Source organism: Triturus cristatus, chromosome 4_1 (genome assembly GCF_964204655.1).
Source record: "Triturus cristatus chromosome 4_1, aTriCri1.1, whole genome shotgun sequence".
NCBI classification, from domain to species: Eukaryota; Metazoa; Chordata; class Amphibia; order Caudata; family Salamandridae; genus Triturus; species Triturus cristatus.
Window position 1 is genome coordinate 798,764,252 of NC_140585.1, and position 16,664 is coordinate 798,780,915.

The window sequence follows — 16,664 nt, forward strand, 5'->3', positions numbered from 1 at the left end:
TGTGAAGCCACAGTCCTAGACCTAGAGCAAACTGGGTAAGTATGGTCATGGTTTATAGCCACTTTCAACTTCAAATGTGGGGAACATATCCTCCTGGCTCATCAATAAACCGGATACCTTACTGGAATGATGACCTCAGAAACTAGAGAACTACTGGTTATTTAGAAACTAGAGAACTACTGGTTATTTATGGCATAGACTCTCACCTCTTCTCTTGAGGTATGTAGGATCAAAAGGCATTGTCATCTTGAAGATTCCACACCACAAGGGATTGTTTTATGTGAATGGGTGTTTGACAGTGATCTAATCAAATTGTGATATTCTAAATCTTATGCACCATATAATGGAACAACTGTGCTTAGAAACCATATACTCTTGCAAATGTAGAAGAGACTATAGAATTTCATGGGAACGATTTTTCAGAGATAGGCCCAGTCTGATGTGTTGTACCATGGGCAATCAGATTACATTTTTGTGTTTACTACTCATTTCTGTATTGCAGCTTTTAAAGAAACAGGTGCTAGGAGTGAAATGATTAAAAAAATATGATAGCAGATTGCGTGGTCTATATCTATCAAGGTTATAGTATTCTACAGAAACAAGGTGGTACACCATTAAGACCAAGCGTCTGGCTGTTTTACGCCCCTCCCCCTTAGAGAGTTATTGGACTATGGGCTGAAATAAATATATCTTTCATCATAACACTATGTATGCTCTGCTTACGAGCAGTTAATCAAATATAACTATCGATATAATTGGGGGGGCAGCTTGCTGAACTTTGGAAATCCATGAAAAGATATAACAGTGATGTAATTTACATAAACGGCTAGAGAGAGGACTGGCAATTGAACAAACAGAGATGAAGATTGCTCATTGAGCCAAAATCGCAGGACCTTGAGCAAAACAAAGGAGAAAGGTCTGAGGGAATATGGTGGTTTGGTAGCACTAAAATTGTCTTTGGAGGTATTGTATTGTATTGCAGGATTCATACAGCACTGTGCACTGGAACCAAGTTACACCTGGCTGATGAGCCCTAACTAAGGCAAAACTGGTCCTGTGTTTCTTGTATTCCATTTTAGGGAGGACCTGGTCTGGCAGTTTGGTCTGGACTGTACGCATTGGAGCAGGGTCAAGACTGATTTCCATATAGTTGAGTCCACAGTGAGGTGGCATGGTGTGCAAAACAATGATGGACTGGGATGCAGCTCCACGTAATTACAATTGGCTGAGATTAATTCAAGCATTTCAGCCATCACTTTTTGTATACTTTAGTTACGTTGGACAAACCAGCAGAAAAATCAAAACATGAATCAATGGACACATTTGTATAAAATTAGGAACAAATAACTGAAATGAACTGTGGCAAGATATTTTGAATAATACGATCACACCAGCGATAAGCTCTGTATGTGATCCCTGCTTATCAAGCTTTCTTTATCTAAGAACTCCCATTCCACCTATGGTTAAGTCCGCCCGGGTAGTACCATCTTGCCCGGGTGTGGATAGGCGCCTATGATGAAGCATGTCATGACAAGTCAGTGAGGCCTCTACTCCAATATCTTTGGATATCCCAAACTTGTAGGACAGAGCAGAGGCAATATCTAACATCCTGACATAACAGGAAATATCTAGTTTCCTTAGTAGAACCCTTGATTTATCAGTTGCTTGTGCGATCCTTGTAATACCCGCTTTTATCCATTCTATTTTTTCCAGCACCTTCGGAAAGTTACCACAATTTCTCCTTTTGATTTGCGGCATACTGGTGCTTCTCTTGCTGCTCCGCAAAGGCTGCTTGATCTATGGAACTGCCACACCGAGTCCAGCTGCAGCTGTACCGTGATCCAATGCAGCAGCTTTTTGGTTTGATACCATTAGAAGCTCTTAACATCGACTACTAGCTGACCATCCATTATGCCTACTTCACTTGCATGCAACCTGTGTTCTACTGCCTCCGGTGCCCTTTTGAGTTTGCCCTGGATGTCTGCCTCTCGAATATGTCACACGCTGCCCTGGATTATGAACTGTTGATAGGTCCATTGATGGCCCATGGCCAGGACTGTTCCATGGGTAGGCGCCTGGTGTGCGATCCTCTACTTGGACCAACAGCAGATTTCAGTACATGTGCTCATGCACAGCGCCTCTTGGATTGAAGTTTCATCGAAATTCACGCAGGTTGCCCTAAAATGTTTCTAACGACCTCTGGATATAAGGAGCATGTGTGATCTTTCGAGTTACTTAATTGGATGGCATATCTTTTTTCTATTCAAGGTTCTGATGGCCTTTTGGAGCTTATGGCATTCCACTTTTCCCGTGACATTTTTAGCTCTGAAAATTTGCTGTGAATGGATGTCATTTTGGGTACCCATTTGGCTTTCAAAGGTTTTTTTTTTTTTTAATAATGGCCCTTCAGGGTTTGCCTACGGACTGGACAGGCTTTTTGGCCAGTCACCAGAATGCTTTGGCTCTGCTTATCTCTGACTTCTGTTTTGGCCCAGAGCTAACAACCTGTCCAAGGTGAGGGTGTCACGTGGCCCATGGGGACATTGTCATCTTCGCTAAGTTGGCATGTGCATGCTGCAGAATGCTCGCTGCTTTGCGCACATTACTATAAGTCTTTATTTTTGCTACTGTCTCTATTGTCGTTGTCACATGAGAACATATCGCTGTGCTCACACTGCAGGTTCATGGGATTTGGCTGAACATTGTGGACAAGGTCGAACAACAATGTCCCTTGTTATTTTGTTCTGGCCAGGCCTTAGCACCTAGACAAAACATATTGATGCAGCTGTTGTTTGGGACACCGTACTTGGGTCTTATTGGGATGCACGAATAGGTAGTGTAGTGAGCTAGGGTCAGGGGCACTAAGACCCTGCACTCGGACTCAGGGGAGGGGCCAGGGACCGGAAACCACTTCCGGTCAGGGAGTGGGGCGGGCACTTTACCTGAGGAGAGCAGAGGGCATGGACGTGCAGGTGGGCATGAGGAGAATAATAATAAAGAAAAGAAGAATCACTTACTGGTCTCAGCGTCTCTTATTAAGCAGGGACACAACAACTGGCGACGAAGGCGGGATCGAGAGCCACCACAGGAAACCACCTCTTTAGCACGTCCACGCGGAGGCAGGAGCCCAGCCTGGTCCGCCGACCGACGAGACGACGTCGAGAGCAAGAAGAAGACGAAACTCAGGAGCCGACCCTGGTCCGTCGGCCCCGAAGAGGAGAAGATGCGAATTCGGGAGCCCACTCCAATCGCAAAAGAAACAGAGCCAGGAGCCCCCCCTGGTCCGTGTGCGTGGCATCCACAGCGACATCGGGGGCCCACCCCGGCCGCACCAAGGAGAGTGAGGTGAGGGAAGCGCAAAATAAGCCCCTGATCGTAGAAAAGCCGCCCGCCAACTGAATGAAAGCCTGAGCATCCAACGTTAAACATTTCAACTCGAAATCTCGTGGGACCTCGGCGGCCATCTTGAAGTCAGGTGGGACAGCCAATGAAGAGCTGAGGAAGGCCCGGTGGCCATTTTGAAGTCAGGCAAGGCGACAAATAGCAAATCTCGCCCACAGAAGCACCGGCGGCCATCCTAGAGTCAGGCTGGACAGCGAATGAGAGGCTAGAGAGGGCCAGGTGGCCATTTTGAAGACAGGCAGTAACAAAAAGAAAGGGAAATAAGGTGAAAATAAAGGAATAAAAGGAAACTACAGCACGAATAAGGAAAAGAAACACAGCACTACAAGAGGAAGACAAAGGAAAGGAGAACAATGGCAAATGAAAGTGACAAACCCAGCGCCCAGGCAATATTTCGCAGACCACTACCGTTCAGCATATAGGAACCCCAAACAAACATCAGATGGGAACGCTGGATTCGTCAATACGAGCGCTACATGCGCGCCAAAGACATCGCAGAGGCCAAACACGTTGACCTCTTCTTGAATCTTGCAGGGGATGAAGTAGAAGACCTGCTCACAATATTCCCCAGCAACAAAACAGCAACGTACAAAGGACTGATCCAGTGTCTCACAGAGAAGTTTGACCCGCAAAGACATATCGACTTTGAGAGATACACATTCAACACTGCATGTCAAAGAGCAGAGGAGTCACTGAATGACTTTGCGACAAGGATGCCCAAGCTAGTAACATACTGCGAGTTTGACAAGTTCGACAACACACAAGCGATACGCCTACGCATCATCGAAGGCTGCCAGTCCGTGGAGCTCCGCGCACGTATTCTGAAGGAACCAACGACGCTGGAGAAAATTCTGAAGATGGCCCGAGCAGAAGCAAGAGCAACGAAACATGCCAAGGAAATAGAGCAGAGCAAGGACAGAAGAACAGACCAAGCGAATTGTGTGATGCGAAGCAACAAGAAATATGGCAGCACACCACCACCGCCAACGAAAAGACAAGAAAGAACGTGCTACCGGTGCGGCCTCGACTTCCCACATGTCAGTGCATGCCCAACAATGGGCCAGAAATGCAGAAAGGGCAACAGAGACAATCACTTTGCGAGTGCCTGCATGAGTAGACAGTTCAGAAATGAGCAAGGAAGAACAGCAAGACCGTGAGCAGTAGCGAGCAGGCATGCCAGACACATGGAGACGGCAAATCGCAGCTCATCAGGTGAATCAGGAGGTACAGTCACGTCGGAAAAGGCAGAACAACTGTATTTGATGGCAGAGGCACCCAAAGAAGAACGAAGGCCAGAGCACATCAACGCTGTGGAGAAGCAACAAATAAAGAAAACAGCAACCGTGGAGATTGAAGTGGGGTGCCACAGCACAAGCTTCGTGCTTGATAGCGGGGCCACGTGCAACATCATGTGCACGTCGGAATACGAGAAGATGAAGGTCAGACCACCACTATCACCATCGACTGTCAATGTGTTCACCTGGGGCGTGAAGAAACCGATGGAGAACGTGTGGAAATTCACCGAAACACTAAAGTACAAGGACCAGTCATACAGAGAAAAGATACACGTACTAAGGGGAGACACACCAGCACCATGCTTACTAAGCAACGTTACAGCGCAGGTAATGGGCCTCCTGGCCATGACCTACCACATGGCAGAAAAACTGAACATTCTACAAGAACACCCGGCCATACTACAAGGCCTAGGGAGACCAAGCGGGAAACAAATAACATTGCACATCAACGAGGCAGTCAAACCTGTGGCGCAGCATCACCGACGAGTGCCCATACACCTACAGCCTCAGGTTGAAGTGGAAATACAGAGCCTGCTGGCACAAGACATCATTGAGCCTCCAGAAGGGCCGACTCCCTGGGTGTACCCCATAGTGGCGGTGCCAAAAAAGAACACCTCGAAGATCCGCATCTGCGTGGACATGAGGATATCAAACACCACCATTGAAAGAGAACGACATCCTGGACCCCACCTAAACGACATGACAAAGCTGTCTCACTGGAGCATGCCGATTCTCAAAGCTGGACCTGTGCAAAGGGTACCATCAACTGGAGCTCAACGAGCAATCGAGATACATCACCACGTTCTCCACGCACATGGGCCTGTTCCGCTACAAGCGACTGATTTTCGGCATCTCATCAGCTGCGGAGATATTTCAGGAGACAATAAGACGGGTGATCAGGCCGGTAAAGAACAGTCTAAACTACAGCGATGACATCCTGGTGTTTGGTCGGTCCGATGAAGCACATGACCACGCACTACGAGAAGTATACCTGCAGCTAGAACACACAGGACTAACATTAAACCCTGACAAGTGCGAGCTGGGAAGAAGTGAACTGTTGTTCTTTGGGCATATCTTCTCCAAGAAAGGAATGAGACCAGAACCCAGCAAGGTAGAGACATTGAAAAAGGCAAATCCTCCGATAGATGTTGCAGAAGTGAGGTCGTTTCTTGGTCTTGCAAGCTACTGTGCCCGCTACATAAAGGACTTTGCCACGGTGAGCACACTACTGCGGGACCTAACAAAGCAGGGTCAGAAGTTCGTCTGGTCACAAGAGTGTGGCTGGGCGTTCAAAGCCATCAGACAAGCAGTGATGGCCGTAGACCACCTCGCCTACTTTGATCCGCTACTATGTACCGAACTGACTGTAGACGCCAGCCCGGTAGGACTGGGGGCAATATTAGCACAACATATGCCAGAGAGAGACTCGCCAAGAAGAATTGTTGCATACGCAAGCAAAAGTCTGTCTGATGTTGAAAAAGCATACTCCCAACCTGAAAAGGAGAGTTTAGCAGTGGTCTGGGCATGCGAGCACTATCATATGTTCATTTACGGAAAACCGTTCACCATCGTCACTGACCATCAGGCTCTGGTGACAATATATGGAAATCCGAATGCGAAGATGCTGCATTGCATTGGGCGCTGGGGCATAAGACTAATGGACTACAATTTCAAGATAGTACACAAACCGGGCAAAGAGCACAACCCGGCTGACTACATGTCTCAACACCCCTTACCACAGGCATCAGAGAAGACCTCAATGGCAGAAGAATATCTAAATTTCGTACTAAAACAGAACACGCCAGCAACGATAACACTGGCTGGACTAGAACAGGAGACAGAAAAGGCTGATACAATGCAAGCGGTGAAAGCAACAACAAGACAGAAAAGATGGAAACACATCAACAATAACTGCGCACTAGGAGACGGAGTCAACAAGGAAGAAATGATAGCATTCAAAAATATACATGACGAGCTATCAGAGACTGAAAATTGCGAGGAACAAGGATAGTAATGCCTAGAGGGCTACGTGGAAGGACTGTCAATTTGGCGCATGAAGCACACCGAGGCATAGTAGCAACAAAGAAGATGCTACGGGAGAAGATATGGTTCCCTGGCCTAGACAAAATGGTGGAAGACACCATCATGAGCTGTCACATCTGCCAAACATCAGGCCAACCGGGTAGCCTGGAACCACTACAAATGTCCGAACTTCCAAAGGCAGTATGGACAACGTTGGCAGCAGACTTCTATGGGCCACTAGACACGGGGAACTACCTGCCTGTGATCATTGCTGAATACTAAAGGTTTCCCATTGTATGCCACGTCTCCTCGACATCAGCAACAGCGACATTACCGGTACTACATGACATCTTTGCAGCCCGGGGATCACCAGAGACACTAAAGACAGACAACAGTCCTCCATTCTCAGGGGAGGAGTTCAAAAAATTCATGAACTACTTGGGTGTTCACCACAGGAAGATAACGCCTCTTTGGCCACAAGCGAATGGCATGGTAGAGAGGTTCATGGGCAACATAAGGAAAGCTGTTCAAAGAGCAAAGCTGGCACAGATCTCCATAGGACAAGCGCTCTGTCAAGTACTACGAGATTACAGAAACACCCCCCACAGTTCCACAGGGAGGTGTCCAGTTGAGTTAGTGCTAGGAAGGACCAGCAACACACGGCTACCACAGTTAGAAGCAAAGAGGCTGCCAGAACACAGCAGCATTGCTGTAGAGACCAAGAGGCGAAAGAGAAAATGAAGACGTACGCGGACGCCATGAGACACGCCACCACCGTGCACCTCAAGCAGGGAGACCAGGTGTTAGTGCGCCAGAGGCAACGGAGAAAGCCTGACAGTCCATTCTCCAAGGACCAACTGATAGTAACAGAGGTCAAGGGGCCAATGATCATGGTGGAGGCAGGCCCATACCGGATAACAAGAAACAGCTCCCACTTCAAAGGAGTGAAGACCATCAATGAAGATGGAGAGGATGCTGCAGCAGAGGCCACAGGAACACAGGAGAGAAACAGAACAACAGACAAGGAAGGAAGACGGACGAATAAGAGTGAAGGACAAGAAGAGGAATCACAAAAAGAAGAGGAAGAGTATTGTCCAAAAAGAGTGAGCAAAAGGACAAAAAGAATGTTTGAAGAAATGTAGCGAAGGGTATGACCACGTCTCACCATCATTTCCATTTTCCATATCTCTCTCTCTTTCTCTCTCTCTTTATTCTTCCCTTTTCCCCTATCGGTTTGACGCAATTCATAAAGAACCATCTCTCTGTCCTCACATTCTTTCGTGACAAAGGGGGAGATGTAGTGACCTAGGGTCAGGGGCACTAGGACCCTGCACTCGGACTCAGGGGAGGGGCCAGGGACCGGACACCACTTCCGGTTAGGGAGTGGGGCGGGCACTTGACCTGAGGGGAGCAGAGGGCACGGACATGCAGGTGGGCACGAGGAGAATAATAATAAAGAAAAGAAGAATCACTTACTGGTCTCAGCATCTCTTATTAAGCAGGGACACGACAGGTAGCACACACTTGGGGGCATATTATCAAGAAAGGGCGTTAAAATTATCGCCGCTTTAGCGGCAGAAAACTGCCGCTAAAGCGGCGATAATGGGCTTGATAATATGTCCTTGAGAATTCCAATAGAAGCCCATGTTCTGGTGTCAACATGGGCTTCTATTGGAATTTTCACGGGCATATTATCAAGCCCATTAACGCCGCTTTAGCAGCAGTTTTCTGCCACTAAAGCGGCGATAATTTTAGCGCCGTGCTTGATAATATGCCCCTTGGAGAGGGACCTTTCAAGGGAGAAGAGTGAGACAGCACCTATAATGTCGATCTACTCTCTATAGGCTGAGGTATGAGGTCTGCTGACAAAGCCAAGAGATTGTCTACTGTATATTAATACTATGCCTATGCAATGGGGGGGAGGTTAGACTATACTGTCCTTTCACAATGACAAATGCATTCAGGGTTTTGGGACTAACTGCTATGCTGACCGTATTTGTATTATGCATTTTTCTGCTTGTTGTGGCCCGTATACTGCATATTAGAGCACGCTAGTTAAAATAAATATTTTAAACTTGTGCGTGTCTCTGTCAAATCCTATTGTGGACAAGTACAAGAGTGCGAGGGTGTGTCTTGCTACCGCGATTCCTCAGAGATCTAGGAGTGTTGTATTCTGGGTGTCTGATCACTTGTGCCTCTGTGAGTGAGTAGAAGAGCAAGTGAGACACTCTAGCTAGTCGGTCCTGGGCTCATGGATACTAAGGTGGTAGGATGACTCAGTCCCCATAGAAATTGTCTTCCACGAGCACCCGTAGACAATAATATTTTTTTCAAATCTTGTATTTTCAGTGCTATTAGCACTAAAGTTCCTGATTTTATATTAAAAACAGAGCTTTGGACTATACCATTTCCCGCTGAAAGCCAATATTCCTCTTCATGTTGTCCCATCCCAGGCGTGTCACACAGTTTGGTGCTTATTTTCCCTCCATGTTAAAGAACAGTAGATGTTTCAGCACTCAGGCTAATGTGCTGCATAGCTAAATACATATAAGGTCCCAAGGGCGAGACTGATTGCATTGCAAATGCTTGTTACATTACCATCCTCAGTACAGTTCTGCAGAAAAACCATTAGAACTAGTAATCCTGCAACCAGAATTACAGATAGTACAGGGTATGCTGGTTCCAGGTTGTAGGATTATCCACCCATTACGAGTTCCAAACTAGGGCCTAGCCACGGGAAACAGTGCTCCGGCTCTCTGGTGGCACGCTTTGTGTCCTGTAGGGTGACTGCATTTATTGAAGTAATATTCAGATTTCAAGCTACACCTATGTGAAAAAGTGGAGTGCGGTTTTAGGCACTCATCACATAGTTGTTCTTGTTGGAGTTTTCAGGCATCGTAAACAAAAAGTGCAATCATTACACATCGCATATCACTTTAGAAGGTCCAAAGGCTACCAGATTCAAATGTGTGACCTTATATCGCTGGAAGATTACTGCAGTAGGAACATTATGCTCAACTACACTGCTGTATCCGCTGGAAAAATACCTTAAAGTTTAAAAGAGATGGTCATCTTTGGGCAAATTATTCACATATTTTTGCATTCTGTAGGTCTTATGTGCGTTGAATAGAAATACTGAAGACAGATGCAATATATTTTGCAATAATGTATGCGGTGCCCCCTTGGTCTTGTGTCATCAGACCCAGGGGTCAATTAGAATCTGTCGGGCTGTACCCAGTTCCACCAGGGCCGCCGAGGGGTCTTCTCCCAACAACCCATGTTCTGTCCAGTGGCCGACCTGTGGAATAAGTGAAAACGAAAGAAACTGCATTCATACTACCTCAGGTGAGGAATCGTTAATTTGCTCAAGTTTTAATCATGATCTCTACCACAAACCACAAAATCAAAGTTGTGTTTTCCGTCTGTTCCATTTCTGGCTCATCCTACCTATTTCCGATGCGGAGGACTCGGAAAGAAAACGTGCAGATGTGACGCAGCCCTGAAAGGACTGAGGCAGCATCAGATACACGTCAGACCAGACCAGCCACTGACTCTGCCCGAGCACTCCTGGCTTTCCAGAGGCCGACAGGCCTGTCGGGAAATCTCCCAGTTCCGCGTCACCCTGCGAATCCTCGTCCCAGCGGGTCTGAAGTTATGCCTGTAGTGTTCGGCGTGCGCGAGGCGTTCTAGCCTTCCGCGCTGGTGAGCCGCGCTAGCGCTGACGCGTGACGTCAGACGCTAGCTAGATATAATAAAGAGGCGTGGCCTCGGCTAGTCAGTCGGAGCCGCGTGTGTAACCACTTAATACCGGCTCCCGTGTACTTATTTAGCGCGAGCGCGCTGCCATGCTACGTAGGCATTAACAAATGTTACACTGGCGACGAGGGGTCAAGTGAGCCCTGCTGTGCTATGTTGGCACTCCACTGTGTTTCTGGTGCCCTCTCCGGGTGCCTAATCCTGTGCATGCTGCTTCCCTCATGGTGTCTCGGTGGAGCCTGCTGGGAAGCCTGGTGAAGACAACTGCAGGTGCCAGGGGGGCCTTTCCAAAGATCTGCTGTGTGTGCCCTGGAGCCCCAATCCACGGTTTGGAAGGGATATGTCTCGCCCAGGTGCTGCTGCACATGCCCCCACGAGGAGTCTGCAGACCACAGTGCCCTCCTCCGATCCAGGCTCATGCCAGGTGTGATCGCCGTGGCCCAGAAGCGCCGGTGAGTCCCGCAGACGACGTCCGGAGGTAGGCGCGCCCCGATTGGTGCAGCAGCGCGAGGGAGGTCCCCGACCAACGCTCAGGGGAGTGCAGGCCACGTGGCGTCGACGCAGAGGAGAGGTAGCCAGCGTTCACCGCGTGCCGCGCACGTGCCAAGATGGCGTCGATTCCCGCCATCGAGCCGTTTGTCGTGGATGGCGCCCCGGCGTCCCTGGCCCCGCGATGGAGGGATTGGACAGACCGCCTGCAATTCTACTTCGAAGGGGCGGGCACCGCAAGGGAAAGACGCAGAGCACTGCTGCTCCACCTGGGAGGTAAAGACATCCACCGCATCTACAAAACGCTCGTGGAAGCCACGCCGAAGACGTACCACACACTGCTGAACGCGCTCAACGCCCATTTCGAGCCCATGGCGAACAGAGACTACGAGAGGTTCATCTTCCGTCAAGCCAAGCAAGAGGCGGACGAGTCTCTGGATGCGTTCCATGGCAGGCTGAAGGAGCTAGCCAGCACGTGTGGGTTCCGGGATGAGCAGGAGGAAATCCGAGGGCAAATCATACAGGGGTGCTACTCGTCTAAGCTTCGTGTCACCGTCCTTCAGGAAGAAGGAAAGCCCCTGGCGGACATCCTCACCCTCGGACGGTCAAAGGAGTTGTCGCAAGCGAGAGCCTCGCACATGGAGGCAGCCCTACATCGCCCTGTGAAGACGGAGCAAGTGCAAGTGGCGGAAGCGGTGAACGTAGTGCGGCCAAAAGGGAGGCCAACCGGAGGGAAACGGCAGCCGGAGGCCAAGAAGAAAGACTGTGGGTACTGTGGCGGCCAACCACACCGCATGCAAGACTGTCCGGCCAGAGGGAAAAGGTGCGGCGCCTGCGGGTGGATGAACCACTTTGCGGCGGTATGCCGGTCCACCAAAGCCAAGAAGGAGGCGGCCCATGCGGTACGCGAAGAGGCAGACAGCGAAGACATGGACGACGACAACGAAGAATACCCGGTCCACTACGTGTTTGCAATCCACCAACCACAGAAGAAGAAGCGCAGACTTCCGAAATGTCGCATACTAGTCCAGCAACAGGAAGTAAAGGCGACGATTGACACTGGGGCATCCATCGAGCTGATGGCCGCCAATGTCTACCACCAACTGCGGGCCAAACCCCCGCTCAAAGGGGCGAAGATTAGAGTGTTCGCATATGGCCAGAAGACGCCCATCCCCCTCATTGGGTGCTTCCAAACAGAGATACAACATGGCGAGAAGAGCATCAGCACCACCGTCTACGTCACGGAAGAGGGCAGCGGGATGCTGCTTAGCGGGCAATCGGCCGAAGAATTAAGACTGATCTCGTTTGCCATGGCAGTCCTGGAGGAAGAACTGGACACCATTCTGGAAGAATTTGGAGAAGTCTTCAACGGCATTGGGTGCCTGAAAGGAAAGGAAGTATCCCTACACATCGACCCGTCGGTCCAGCCAGTGGCGTTGAGGCACCGGCGGATTGCTTTCCACCTGCGGCAGAAGGTCGAGGAGGAGCTGGAGGCCCTGGAGAAACAAGGCATCATCGAAAAGGTCAGTGGGCCAACCCCGTGGGTATCCCCGATCGTCATCGCCAGGAAGCCGAAGCAGCCAGGACAAGTCCGCATCTGTGTGGACATGCGCCTCCCTAACGCCGCGGTCAAAAGAGAGCGACACCTGACGCCCACCATTGACGACATCTTGGGAGAGCTGAACGGGGCCCGGTGGTTTTCAAAGATGGATCTACGGTCAGGCTACCACCAACTACCACTCCATCCGGACTCGAGGTACATCACCACATTTTCCACCCATGTGGGCCTCAGACGGTATCGGCGCCTAAACTTCGGCATCTCAAGTGCCGCCGAGGTATTCCAAAATACCATCAGAGAGGTGCTCAGCGGGCTCCCTGGTGTGCTCAACGTGAGCGACGACCTGCTCATATACGCGTCAACCATAGAGGAACACCACCAGAGGTTGAGAGGGGTTCTCAAGAGGATTCAGGAATCAGGTTTGACCCTGCATCGGGAGAAGTGTCAGTTCCTGCAGAACAAGATCAGTTTCTTTGGGTATACTTTCTCGGACCAAGGGGTGGCCCCAGACCCGGACAAGGTGAAGGACGTCCAAGATGCCCCAGCTCCGACGAACATCTCGGAGGCCCGGAGTTTCCTGGGCATGGTCAATTTCTGCGGCCGCTTCATTCCGGACCTCTCCAACCTCACCAAACCCCTCAGAGAGCTGACCAAGTCGTCCACCACGTGGCAGTGGGGCCTGGAACAGGAGCAGGCATTCCAAGCGACGAAGGCGGCCCTGTCTGCGGACACTACCCTCTCATACTTCGACCCGGCAAAGCCCACCAACGTGGCGGTCGATGCGAGCCCGTTTGGGCTGGGAGCGGTCCTGACGCAACTACAGGACAATGAGGAGTGGGCCCCCATCGCCTACGCCAGCCGGTCCCTGACCGAGACAGAGCAGCGGTACTCGCAAATCGAGCGAGAAGCAATCGCCATCCACTGGGCATGCCGATATTTTCACGTCTACGTGTATGGACATCATTTCACAGTGACAACCGACCACAAGCCACTCATTCCCCTATTCCAGGGGTCATCCTCGAAACCGCCGCCCCGGATTGAAAAATGGATACTCCAACTCCAAGGGTACGACTACCGGGTGGAGTACAAACCAGGGGCCACTAACCCGGCGGACTATCTGTCACGACACCCACGGAAAGCAACGACGGAGGAGAAGGAGGAGGCCGAGGATACAGAGGAGTACGTCCGGTACGTGACAGAGCGGTCACGACCCCTCCCAATGAGCCTGGCCGCAATCATAGAGGCCTCGGAAGGTGATGAGTGCGTGAGAGCCGCAGCCGAGGCTGTCAGATCGGGGGATTGGAGGACAATCCAAGCCTCGCTCACCAGACGGACACCCCAAGCCAAGCTGACACTGGAATCGTTCTTGAAAGTGAGAAGTGAGCTGTCCGTGGACGCCCAAGGATGTCTTCTGCGGGGTCCGAGGCTGGTCATGCCGGCCAGCCTCGCTCAACAGGCGGTGGACCTCGCCCACAGGGGACATCAAGGAGTGGTAAAGACAAAGGGCAGGCTCCGAGCCAAAGTATGGTTCCCAGGTATGGATGCGATGGTGGAACAGACGGTGAGAACCTGCACGTGGTGCCAAGCCGCAGGACAGCCGGAACGCCCTCACCCGGTGGCGACCGAAGACAATCCTCAGAGACCGTGGGAGTGCGTGAGTGCCGACTTCGGACATCTCCCCGATGGACGACACGCGTTGGTCATTATCGATGATTTCACCAAATACCCAGAGGTCGAAATCGTGGGGAGCCAGACAGCCACTGAAGTGATCGCGAAGTTCGAAAAAACCATCGCCACTCATGGCATATTCGGGGTGGTCAAGACCGACAATGGACCGCCTTTCCAAGGGCAGGAATTCGCTGAGTATCTCAAGGGCTGGGGGATCCATCACCGCAAAATAACACCCCGGTGGCCCCAAGCCAATGGAGAGGTGGAGAGGTTCATGAGGACTCTCAACAAAACCATTCGCATCGCCATGGCTGACGGATCTCCACTGGAGAGAGCGATCTACAGCTTCCTGCGGGAATACCGGTTGACCCCCCACGTCACGACCGAGGCAGCGCCAGGACCAGCCACCATGGGGAGAATCGTGAGTGACACGATCCCACACCACCCTACGTGGGTTCCGGCGCAAGCCACCAGCGAAAAGACCTTAGCCAATCGGATGCGCTCGAATGACCACGCCAGCCGGCGAAGGGGAGCCAAGGAGTCCACGATACAACAACAAGATCGAGTGTACGTGAAGGACCGCTACCCAGGCAGCAAGTTCAGACTTCCTTTTGAACCCCAACCATGGATTGTCACCCGCCGGACGGGCACGATGGTGACCGCTCAAAGAGGTGCTGAAACGGTCACGCGAGATGTGTCCTTCTTCAAAAAAGTCCATCCAGGAACACCCTCACGTCCCGGGACCGAGCTTGAGGGGCCGGATCCCGACCATCTGAGCGAAGATCAGGAGGTGGAGGACGGTCGGAGCGAGGAGAGTGGCTCCCAGTCCATCCCCGCCACCCCGGGGGGTAACTCGCCTGGCAGCTCCCCAGTCCGGGTAGAGCCGAACACCCCGAGGCGCAGAACCCCCGAGGTGGCCCCTTCCAGAGGCGGCCCATCCCGCTACAACCTGAGGAAGAACCCGGCACCCTCATCCCAGCTGGCGGACTATATGGTGTAACCTGTAAGGACTGGCAGACTGGTAATAGATGCATCGTTGGTTTTATGTTTTGCTTAAAGTTTTATAAAGGTTGGAAGGAGTGTAGTGTTCGGCGTGCGCGAGGCGTTCTAGCCTTCCGCGCTGGTGAGCCGCGCTAGCGCTGACGCGTGACGTCAGACGCTAGCTAGATATAATAAAGAGGCGTGGCCTCGGCTAGTCAGTCGGAGCCGCGTGTGTAACCACTTAATACCGGCTCCCGTGTACTTATTTAGCGCGAGCGCGCTGCCATGCTACGTAGGCATTAACAAATGTTACAATGCCTATGACTGAATCACAAATAGTAACAGTCAGGGAAGCATCGCGGTTTTCTAGGCAACATATCGTGCTCGCGGGGTGTAAAACCAGTGACGCGCGTTCGTACGTGACACGCAGCATGCCTGGTTTGCCGCCAACAGAACCCCATCATGACAGCGTGGGGAGAGGTGTAGCGGAACGTTAATGTTTGGGCTGGGGGCATGCGGTGGCTTCACTCTATGTAGGTAAACATGAGTCACAGGCCCACTCTTCAACTGAGAATACAGGCAGGTGTGGGGTGAAATAATATATTATATACCATTCCTCGCAGCGAACAACAACCTTTCCTTCTACGTGTTAATTACTCCCTTTCATGCTAGATTGGAACAGCTGTACAACTCGTCGGGTTCAGCCTCCCAGGGGTTCGTACAGACGTGAAGCCGGCATTGTGGTGCAACAAGGCAGGGGCGTAGGTAGCCACGGGGGAGAAAGGGGGTTTGGGAAGGCGGGCGGAGGGAGTTGTTTGGTGGGTGTGTATGACAACCCCCAAATGAATACATTTTTCGCTTGCTAGTTGGTTCCGAGGCCCGAATGTTTCTAAGTTAATGTTTAAAAACAATAACTTAAAGAAAAATGTCTATATATGCAGTGAAAATCCTTAGATATACTAAGGAAAAATGGTTCTGTATGTTAACTCCCTTATATGCTGAGGACGGCTCCAAGTGGTCCTAAGCCACAGTGGGCGTGAGCTGAGGACGGCTGCAAGGTGTCCTCACACCCACCCACCGGGGAAGTGCTGGCGCTGCCCCTGCAAGCTGCCCCTCTACGTGCCCCAACCAGGGATTCAGCGGAAGAGCTTCAGCTGCCACCCCTCCCCCAGCGTTCTGATTACGTCAGCACGCATACCATGAGCTAAACTTATCATAAAAGGGCGGAGACATGTTGGAAGCCATTTACTTCCAGCGTGTTGGGAGGAATATATGACATTACAACGCAAAAAATTACAACGCATGCTTTTACAACACAGTTTTTACATCGCAACTACCATTACATCGCAGGATTTTACACCGCATGCCATTTCAATGCATTTTTAAAAAATACCATTACAACGCATTCCATTACAACACATACCATTACAACGCATACCATTACAACGCATACCATTACAACGCATAATACTTTCAGGGCAATAGTAGGGTAA